Source organism: Mus caroli, chromosome 11 (assembly GCF_900094665.2).
Source record: "Mus caroli chromosome 11, CAROLI_EIJ_v1.1, whole genome shotgun sequence".
Taxonomy (NCBI): Eukaryota; Metazoa; Chordata; class Mammalia; order Rodentia; family Muridae; genus Mus; species Mus caroli.
Window position 1 is genome coordinate 3573556 of NC_034580.1, and position 9858 is coordinate 3583413.

Below are 9858 nucleotides of genomic sequence, written 5' to 3' on the forward strand. Positions count from 1 at the left end.
CTCCTAGCCCAGAGACATGCCCTCCTTCTGGGTCTGGACCTATCGGAGCAAGGGCTGACTGGCACTCATCCCATGTCATGGACTCTCTTGAGAGTCTCAGTTAGTTCCTTAGAATCCCTGGTGAGCAGGCAGCTGACATTTCTGTTGAACTCGTATGTGAGCAGGTCACATGCCCTGGACTGGGTAGGAAAGGTGACAGGACAGTTTCTGGTAAGAAGACAGAGTGGTGATACAAGCCTTTAATCCCAGCACTTGGGAGGCAGAGTGTGGCTGATCTCTGAGGTCGAGGCCAGCCTGGTCTACAGAGTGAGTTCCAGAAGGGCCAATGGTACACAGAGAGGCCCTGTCTTGAAAAATGAGAGAGAGGAGAGAGAGAGAGAGAGAGAGAGAGAGAGAGAGAGAGAGAGAGAGAGAGAGAGAGTGTCAGTCCTTGGTAAAATTCCCAGGGTATGGGACACCGTGACAGCCTTTTTTTTTTTTTTTTAAAGATTTATTTATTTATTTATATGTAAGTACACTGTAGCTGTCTTCAGACACTCCAGAAGGGGGAGTCAGATCTCGTTNGTACACTGTAGCTGTCTTCAGACACTCCAGAAGGGGGAGTCAGATCTCGTTACGGATGGTTGTGAGCCACCATGTGGTTGCTGGGATTTGAACTTCGGACCTTCGGAAGAGCAGTCGGGTGCTCTTACCCACTGAGCCATCTCACCAGCCCCCGTGACAGCCTTTTTTGTCACTCTGAAGGAAACGAACATTTCCTAAGGAAGGTGGTGTGACTTGGGTTGGCAGTAACGCTACCACTTGCCTCCCAAACCCTCACGTTGTCTTTTCCATGCGTTCCCTAAGTTCTGGTCGGGACACTACAAGCTGGCATTTCTACACAGAGAGCGCCAGCCCTCCAAGCCTGAGTCTTGCCAGTCATGTATCCTCCTCCTTCCCTTAAGGAAAGCTCGGTCCTAAACCCACGCGCCCTCCCGTGGCCCTACACTCAGGACCTCCTTCACCCAGCTCCACTGGGCAGGGCGTGTGTTTAGGTTTCCCCAGACAGAACTCTTGGAGCCCTGCTTGCCGTTTTGCTTTCTCTCAGCACCACTCTTTTCATTGAAGGTGTTTGGCTCTATCTTCAAAAACATTCCCAGAATCCAACCGCAGTCAGGCACCTCCGCGGACACCTCCCTGGTTCAGGCTGCTCGCCCCTCTTCTGAGCTTTCCTGTTTTGCCAGGTTGCCTTTCAGTGGCCGCCCAACTCACTCTGAATGGATGGATGCCCTGCTAGCTAGCGCCTGTATTCCAGCCGCACAGGCCTGCCCCTGGTGTTTGAACACTCCACGCCTTTGCCACTTCCTCTTACTGTAGAACAAACCTGGGTTACTGTTCTGATGGTACGCGTGGGAGGGGCCTTTCCCATGTTTTTCTTGTCACAACATCCATCCCATTGTGAGACTCTGCTAATTCTGTCCAGTTTTTCATTAGAACATTTCACGATATCGAGAAATATTGGTTTTAAGGCATTTATTATGGAAAGGAAGAAAGTAGGGAGTAGAGGCTGGCCATGGCCATGTGGTGGAGGTGAGGGAGTGTGGAGAGAGGGGGAGCAAGGGAGCGAGAGGCAATATGATTTATTTTTATCTTATATGCATTAGTGTTTTGCTTGCATATTTATCTGCGTGAAGGTATCGGATCCTGTGGAGATGGAGTTACAGTTGTGAGCTGCCATGTGGGTGCTGGGAATTGAACCTGGGGGCTCTGGAAGAACAGCCAATGAATGCTCTTACCTGCTGAGCCATCTCTCCAGCCCCAATATTGATATTTTAATGTACATTGGAAAGTAATTTCTGGGAGTGTAGAGACTTTTTTTTTTTCTAAATATAATCTCAGCATCCAGCACAGGTCCTGCCTCCTGCCCCAGCATCCCTGGAAGGGCCTGCTTCCTGTTCCAGTATCTAGCAAAGAGCCCATCTCCTGGCAGGTGCTCATTAATTAGTACCACAATGGATTTCCTCAGTGCTGTAGCAGAGCCTCAAACACTGGCTGGGAGCTGGTGTCCTGCTGGCCCTGAATATTGGAAGACAAAATACCCAGATAGCAAAAAGTTCTTGTGAGAATGGACTCTGCTCATGTTGCCCCAGCAAGCCCATTTCCTTGGATGATTCTGCTGTTGCCCCACCTGGAGGGTTGGTGTGAGTGTTTCCTAGTCAGCCTGTGAGCTGCTCAGGGGGGATTCCGGGCCTTGCTGTAAGGAGTTCCTTCCACAGTGGCTGGGAGTCCTGGATGTGCAGAGGGCTGGGAAGGACACTGGGACACTGGCGTGGAGCTTGCCCACTGCATGACAGCCTATGTCCCTGGAAGCCAGGAGAGGCAGCTGCCCAGGTTAGTTAGTTACTTTTCTGTTTGCTGTGACAGCTTAAAGAAAGACAGGTTTATTTTGTTCAGAGTCTGAAGAGGGAAAGTGGTGGTGTCAGGAGCACTGGTGTTAGAAGCAGGTGATAGGGGGAGCACTGGCAGGAGTACTGTTGGGAGGAGCACTGTGCAAGGAGGAGAAGTTAGCAGGAGCACTGTGGCAGGAGCACTGTTGTCAGGAAGACTAAAGTCAGGAGCACTGGGGCCAGGAGCACTGGAGTCAGGAGCACTGGTGTCAGGAGCACCGGAGTCAGGAGCACTGGAGTCAGAAGGACTAAAGTCTAGACCCTTGGTGTTTGGGTCACTGGTTTCAGTAGCACTGGTGTAAGGAGCATTGATGTCTGGTGGTAGGAGTAGGAGGTAGCAGGAGCACTGAAGTCAGGAGCACTGTGTCAGGAGCACTGTGTCAGGAACACAAGTAAGGAGGAGGACTGGTGTCAGGAGCACAGGGTGGCAGGAGCACTGTGGCAGGAGACAGAAGAGCTGTGGTAGGGAGCACTGGGGTCAGGAGCAGTGGTGTCAGGAACACATGGTGGAAGAATCACTGTTGTCAGGAGCACATGGCAGGAGGAGCATGGGTGGCAGGAGCACTGTGGCAGGGACAGTGGTGGCAAGGTGCACTGTGGAAGGATCAATGTGTCAGGAGCACTGGTGTCAGGAGCACTGGTGTCAGGAGCACAGTTGTCAGGAGCACTGAAGTCAGGAGCACTGGGGTAAGGAGGACGGTGGCAGGAACACGTGGAAGGATCACGTGGTGTCACGAGCACGTGGTGTCAGCAGCACTGTGGTTGGAGCATTGGAGTCAGGGTCACAAGGTGGAAGGAGCCCTGTTGTCAGAATCATATGCTGGCAGGAGCAGGAGGTTACAGGAGCACTGGTGCAGGAGCACTGTGGGTGGAGCACTGGTGTCAGAGGAGAATTGGAGTCAGGAGCCCTGAGGTCAGGAGCACTGGTGTTATGATCACATGATGGAAAGGGCACTGTTGTCAGGAGCACATGGTAGAAGGAACACTGGTGTCAGGAGCTGTGGCTGCCCGTGGCCACAGGAACTGGGTCCTCCTGAAAGGCAGGCTGGGGCTAAAAGAGAATAAACGGTGAGAAAAGGACGAGGCCAAGACAAATGCTGATCACAGCCCAAAGTTTACTAAAAATCTGTGCTTATATAGGGGGAAAGCCCATCTCCCACAGATCCACTTTTGATGCCCATTGCCAGCCTGTAAGCAATCTGTCTGACAGCACTGGTTTGGTAAGAAGGTGTCAATTGCCGGGCGTGGTGGCGCATGCCTTTAATCCCAGCACTCGGGTGGCAGAGGCAGGCAGATTTCTGAGTTCGAGGTCAGTCTGGTCTACAGAGTGAGTTCCAGGACAGCCAGAGCTATACAGAGAAACCCTGTCTCGAAAAACAAACAAACGAACAAACAAACAAACAAACAAAAGAAGGTGTCATTCACTGGGTTGCCTGCTGTCTCTGGAATCTCTCAGGAATCTCTCAGTCTCTCAGAAGGTAGCAGTGTCTTGGAGAAGAACAGCAGGGGTGACAGAACAATAGAACCATTTAGGTGGGAAGGCTCCACCCCAGGTGGTCTCATTAGTAGTGGCAGCAAGGTCTGAGGCAGCCTACTCAAGGCTGGGGGAGGCTACAAAGGAGCATGGGTGGCAGGAGTAGGAGGTAGTGTAAGACCTCCCCACCCCCCAAGCTGGGCCTCTGCTCAAGTCCCAGGATGAGCTAGCTGGTCAGTACCCCAAAGAGAAAACCACACCTGATGCAAACTGAAAGAGGTTTTATTATCAGATAGCTGATGACAAACTCCTTCTGCTGTGCAGGGCAGGGGAGTTTGACCCCAAGCGGTAACAGTAGGGGGCTTTTAACAGCTAGCTGAGGAATTGGGAGGAGTTGGGAGGAGAGTTGGGAGGAGTTGGGAGGAGAGTTGGCTATAGCTCCTTTCTGGGGAGGGGTGGGGGAGTGAGCTGCAGCTCCTCTCTATCTCTGTGTCCTTGTAGGTCTTCCTACAATTATCGCATCTCTGGCTGTAAGGCACAGAAACAAAAAGGCCTTTTGCTGGCTATAGAGAACAAAGAGCTTCTTTCTGGCTGTATTTTTAAAGATCAGGGAAAACAAGCTTGGGGAACGTCCAGGGGCTTTACCTTCCAGGGAGAAACGCTCTAAGTCGGGGTCTCACAGTAGCAGGAGCAGTGGTGTCAGGAACACATGGTGGAAGGATCACTATTGTCAGGAGCACAAGGCAGGAGGAGCACAGGTGGCAGGAGCACTGTGGGTAGAGCATTGGAGTCAGGAGCACTGGTGGCAGGAGCACAAGGTGTTAGGAGCACGTTTTGGAAGGAGCACTGGTGTCAGGGCCATGGGTGGCAGGAGCGGGAGGTAGAAGGAGCACTGTGTCCGGAGGACATGGAAGGAGGAGCATTGCTGTGAGGAGTACATGGTGGAAAGAGAACTGGTATCATGACATGGTGGAAAGAGCACTGGTGGCAGGAGCACAGGTGGTAGGAGCACTGTGGCAGGAATATTGGTGGCAGGTGTACTGTGGCAGGAGCACTGTAGGTAGAACATTGGAATCAGGAGCATTGGAGTCAGGATCACTGGTGGCAAGAGCACATGGTGGCAGGAGGACTGGTGCCAGGAGCACAGGTTGTCAGGAGCACATGGTGGAAGGAACACAGGTCTCAGGAGCACTGGTCGCAGGAGCAAGAGGTAGAAGGAGCACTTGTCGGGAGCACTGGAGTCAGGAACACTGGTGTAAGGAGCACTGTGTCAGGAACACATGGAAGGAAGAACACTGGTGGCAGGAGCATTGGTGACAGGACGACTCTGGGAGAAGCATTGGAGTCAGGATCACATGGTGGAAGGATCCCTGTTGTCAGGATCATATGGTGGCAGGAGCAGGAGGTTACAGGAGCACTGGTGCAGGAGCATTGCTGCAGGAGGAGGGAGGGAGCAGGAGCACTGTGGCAGGAGCAGGTCATAGCAGGAGCACTGTGGGTGGAGCACTGTGGGTGGAGCATTGGTGTCAGGAGCATTGGTGTCAGGGGCACTGTGGCAGGAGCACTGTGGTGGGAGCAGGTGTAGGAGGAGCACTGTGTTTCAGGCTCACTGTTGTCCGGAGCCTTGTAACCTGAGCACTGTGGCAGGAGCACTGGTTTTAGGAGCTTGGTGTCAGGAGCACTGGTGTTAGGAGCAGTGGTGTCAGGAGCACTTTGGCTGGAGCTAGGAACTTGGTGGCAGGAATACTGGTGGCAGGAGCACTGTGGTATGAGCCCTGATGTTAAGAGCAGGAGGTGCCAGGAACTTGGTGGCAGGAGCAGGAGATAGCAGAAGCTCTGGTTTTAGGAGCACTGATGCCAGGAGCACTGAATATAGGAGCACTGGAGTCAGGTGCACAAGGTGACAGGGACACTCTTGTCAGGAGCTGGCAGTGGCTGATCTTATTGTCTGCAATGAGGAAAGGGAGGCAGAGAAACAATGGTGACCTGCATGCTTTCCTTTCCCAGCCTCTGGCATGGTGCTACCCAATTCAGTATTGGTCTTCCTCTTCAATTAAACCCCGGTAGAAATACCCTCCCAGACACAGCAAGGTGCCCTTTAGATGACCCCAATTCCCATTAAGGTTACTATCAAGATTCACCACAACACAGGCTCTCTGGGAACCCAGGATGGGCATCTCAGCTCTGGCTGATGGTCCAGACCTACTGCTCTTTGTCTCCTGTCTTGGAAGGGAGGTTCCAGCAGCTCTCTGACTGCATGGGCCACGAAGGGCTCTACAACACGCTGGCCTGTTTTTCTCTCTGATGGTTTCTTAGTTAGGTGTTTCATTGCTGTGAAGAGACACCATGACCAAGACAACTCTTAGAAATGAAAACATGTAATTGGGGCTGGCTTAGTTTCAGAGATTCAGTCTATTATCATCATGGTGGGAAGCCTGCCAATGTCTAGGTAGACATGGTACTGGAGAAGTAGCCCAGAGTTCTACATCTTGATCTACAGGCAGCAGGAGGAGCCTGGCTTCCACAGGCAGCTAGGAAGAGGCTCTCTTCTGCGCTGAGCAGAGGGGGCTTGAGCATAGGAGGAGACCTCAAAACCCACCCTTACAGCGACACACTTCCTCCAACAAGGCCACACCTCCTAATAGTGTCACTTCTTATAGGCCAACCATGTTCAAACCACCATAGATGAGCTCTTGCATCAAGTTTAGCCTTTGTCCCTCCAGGGCTGGCGTGTATGCCTGCCTGAGGGGCTGAGAGGAAAGCCAGGGCGACTGCTGCCTTGCAAGGGAGAGCCTGGGGCCTCTCTTCTGTGTAACTTCTTTGAGCCCCACTTCCCCATCAGCCAAGTGTAGTGGAGCCTGGGCCATAGGAGTTGGGAGAGCTTCTGCCCCCCACCCCAAAGCTGTCTAGCTGAACTTACTCTCTCTGGTCCGACTGAAGGGCTCTGCCTACTCTTCTCTGTAGCTCCCTGCAGCTTCCAGGGTTAGCTGGTGTCCTCCAAAGGATCCCTTCCTTCTAGAGCATGGTTCCCTGTTTCTCTGGATCTGGTCAAGATTAGGGTTCTGGGTGAGAGGAGAGACCCATCTGACCTTTCAAGGTCACCGAGCACTCCGAGTCGTCTGGGCTTCTGGGATGCTTTGTGTCCTAAGTGCCTGCTTTCCCCTGCTTGCTCCCCTTGCCTGCTAAGCTTGCAGCTCTCCAGCCTCTTGTGCTCGAGAGCAGACTCATCAATGGTCGGGCTTGGCCCTGGCCCACTGCTTGGGGTCCCACTTGGCATTCACACTCCCTGCCTGCCTCTGTCCTGTTGTGGCAATCTTCAAAGCTTGCCAGCAGCAGATGCAACAGAGAAGGGGTGGGTGGGTACATGGATGAGTGGTCCTAGAGTGTTAGGGATGTGTCCTTTCTTCCCAGGGACAGTGAGGCCATGCGAGAGAGAATCTACAGGGCACTGTGGCAGGGGGATGATGGGGGTGGGGTGGGGAGGGTAGCGTAGGCAAGGTATCTGAGGAGGCATGATTCTCTGGATAAAAGGTTAAATGGGAACTGAACTGGGGATAGGCCAGCAGTGGAGGCCTTGGGGGCTATGGTTGATCATCACTGCCTGGTCAGCAGGGAGGGCACAGGAGTGGCTCTGGACACTGCCCTTCCCACTAGGCACCGCAGTAAACCCACCTCAGGTGTAGGGATGAGCTGACCTCTCTGACTATGTCTTCTGAGTCTGCGCTGACACAGTCCAGGCAGGTATCTCTTCTCCTCTGCCCAGAGGCTCTTTGCATGGAAGGGCAGGGCTCGGGTGTGTTGTGAGAGTGCTGTGTGCTAATGCTCATGTGTGGGTGTGGTCCTGTGAAGATGAGAGGGTATATTGCACGGGCATGCACTGTGTACTGTATGTGTGCTCAAGCCCACATGTGACTGGATGAGTATGTGTGTGAGCATAAGGTGTGTGTGAGTGTGTGAGGTGTGCACACGTGTGTGCTGTCCTCCTAAGGCTTGCCTTCTGCCCAGAGCAGTAACCTCCCCAGAGATCCCTTGTCTTTGCCTGCCCTGGCCTGTGCCCTTTCTCACTAGAGCCTGACTCAGCCCTGCCTGCTCACACCGTGCCCTCAAATTTCACTCTGGTGAAAGCTGGGCATCCTACAGCTGCACTCAGCAGCAGCTCTCAGCTCCACGGTCTCCTCCCTCCCTCCTTCTCTCCTCGGGTACTCACCGGAAAGGCTGAACATTGCAAACCCTTGACTTTATTTATTATTATTATTGTTGTTGTTTTAGAATTGCAGATTGATCGTTATCTAAAATCTGATTGATTAATTTAGCATTTTGCCACCAAGTCAGGTGGCAGAAACCGTCACAGGCTTCGTTTGCTTACACGCTGTCTTTGTGGAGGCCTCAGGAGCTGACACTGTGTGGTCTCAGGCTGTTTTGGTTCTTAGCAGCCCTGAAAGCTGGCTCCCCATTATGCTGTTCTAATTTCTGGTTTCTGATTCCTCTATGCCATTACATCAGCAAGAGATGCACCAGCAATGGCCCTTGGGGTTTAACAGTGTTGGGTTCTTTGCTTTTTAATTTCTCCTGACTTTTCCTCCCCATAACCCCTGAGGACAGTCCAGTTCATCTTGTGAGGATCCTTCTTGGAAAGGAACACAGACTTCCACTTTGGATTAAAAAAAAAACCAAACTGGAAAACTTTCCATGGGTCCTGGCATAGTGTCCCCCACCCCCAGCCCATGTCTGGGGAAGATCTTATACCCACTGCAAAGTTCTGACTTTCATGTTGAAGGTTAGATCTAGGAAGAGGGGAGATGCTGAAGTCAAACCTTTGATTTTTGATTCTAGATCTTGTTCAAGGGCTTATATCTCAAAAACTAGAAAAGCAAAGTTAGAGTTAATTCAGCTCGATGTGTTCCAGGGCCAGTGAGGGTGGGAAGCCTTACGGTCTTTCTGCGATGGTGGTAGTGCTGCAGATCATGAGATGCTCAATCAGAACCAACCACATCCGTTACCATAGCAAAGGTGTGTACTGCACTGTGCACATAGCTGTGCACCCGGTTTGGACTCACTTCTCAGTATGCACCCACTTTAGGAAGGTTTCTAAGACTTGCTCTCAATTACCAAGTTACTGACCCAGCCTAGGTGTCCAACAACATAAACAGGTTCAGTAAATGCATCCTTCCTCAGCCTTTTGAGTGCTGGGATTACAAATGGGAGCCACCAAGTCTGGCTTAGACTTGAAAAAGAGGGAGATCTTGTTGTATGTGACAATCTGAATCAACCTGGGGGGGATTTTATGCTAAGTGAAATAAACTATACACAGGGAGAGACATGCTGCATTATGGCAGTCGTGTGTGGAAGCTAAATAAATTGAGCTCGTAACAGCAGAACAGAATGGGCAGTACCAAAGGCACTAAGCCTACCAAAGGGAGGCTAAGAGGAGAAAGGCTCAGCAGAAGGTTGTAAGATTTTAGTGACACAGCTCTGGAAATCTAATGGACAGAATATGGCTATAGTTAGCAATCAGTGTTATCAATAAAAAATATAATGGCATACTTATAAGACGTTCCAAAATCAGCATAGGGCATTCTATTCATCTTTTCTTCACAGATGGTATTTTATACATAACCAAGGTATATTATCAAAATTAACATTAGTGGTGCTTGGGGTGGAGAGATGGCTCAGCAGTTAAGAGCTATTTCTGTATTTCCAAAAGATTCAGTTTGGTTACCAGAACACGAATGCTGTAAGGATCACAGCCCTAGGGCACCTGAAACAAATTTCTGACCTTTATACCTTCACATACGACACATGAATACATACATGCTCTCTCTCTCTCTCTCTCACACACACACACACACACACACTCACACACACACACTCACACACACACACTCACACACACACACACTCACACACACACACTCACACACACACTCTCACACACACACTCACACTCACACACACACA

General features: G+C 51.4%; 1 long non-coding RNA gene across 3 annotated transcripts in view; it reads right to left on the bottom strand.

Annotated features, from left to right (window-relative positions):
• Window positions 1-1791: 1791 nt before the first annotated feature.
• Window positions 1792-9858, bottom strand: part of LOC110306266 — a 12568-nt gene continuing 4501 nt past the window's right edge. The window contains exons 5-8 of one of the 3 annotated variants that reach the window (XR_003837976.1): window positions 6821-6944; window positions 6103-6231; window positions 4546-5848; window positions 1792-3477 (exon numbers count right to left, since the gene is read on the bottom strand). This is a non-coding gene — a long non-coding RNA (uncharacterized LOC110306266). Of the gene's footprint in view, window positions 3478-4539; window positions 5849-6102; window positions 6232-6820; window positions 6945-9858 lie in introns of those variants that run through there. The other 2 variants (XR_003837975.1, XR_003837978.1) reach the window with 2 other exon arrangements.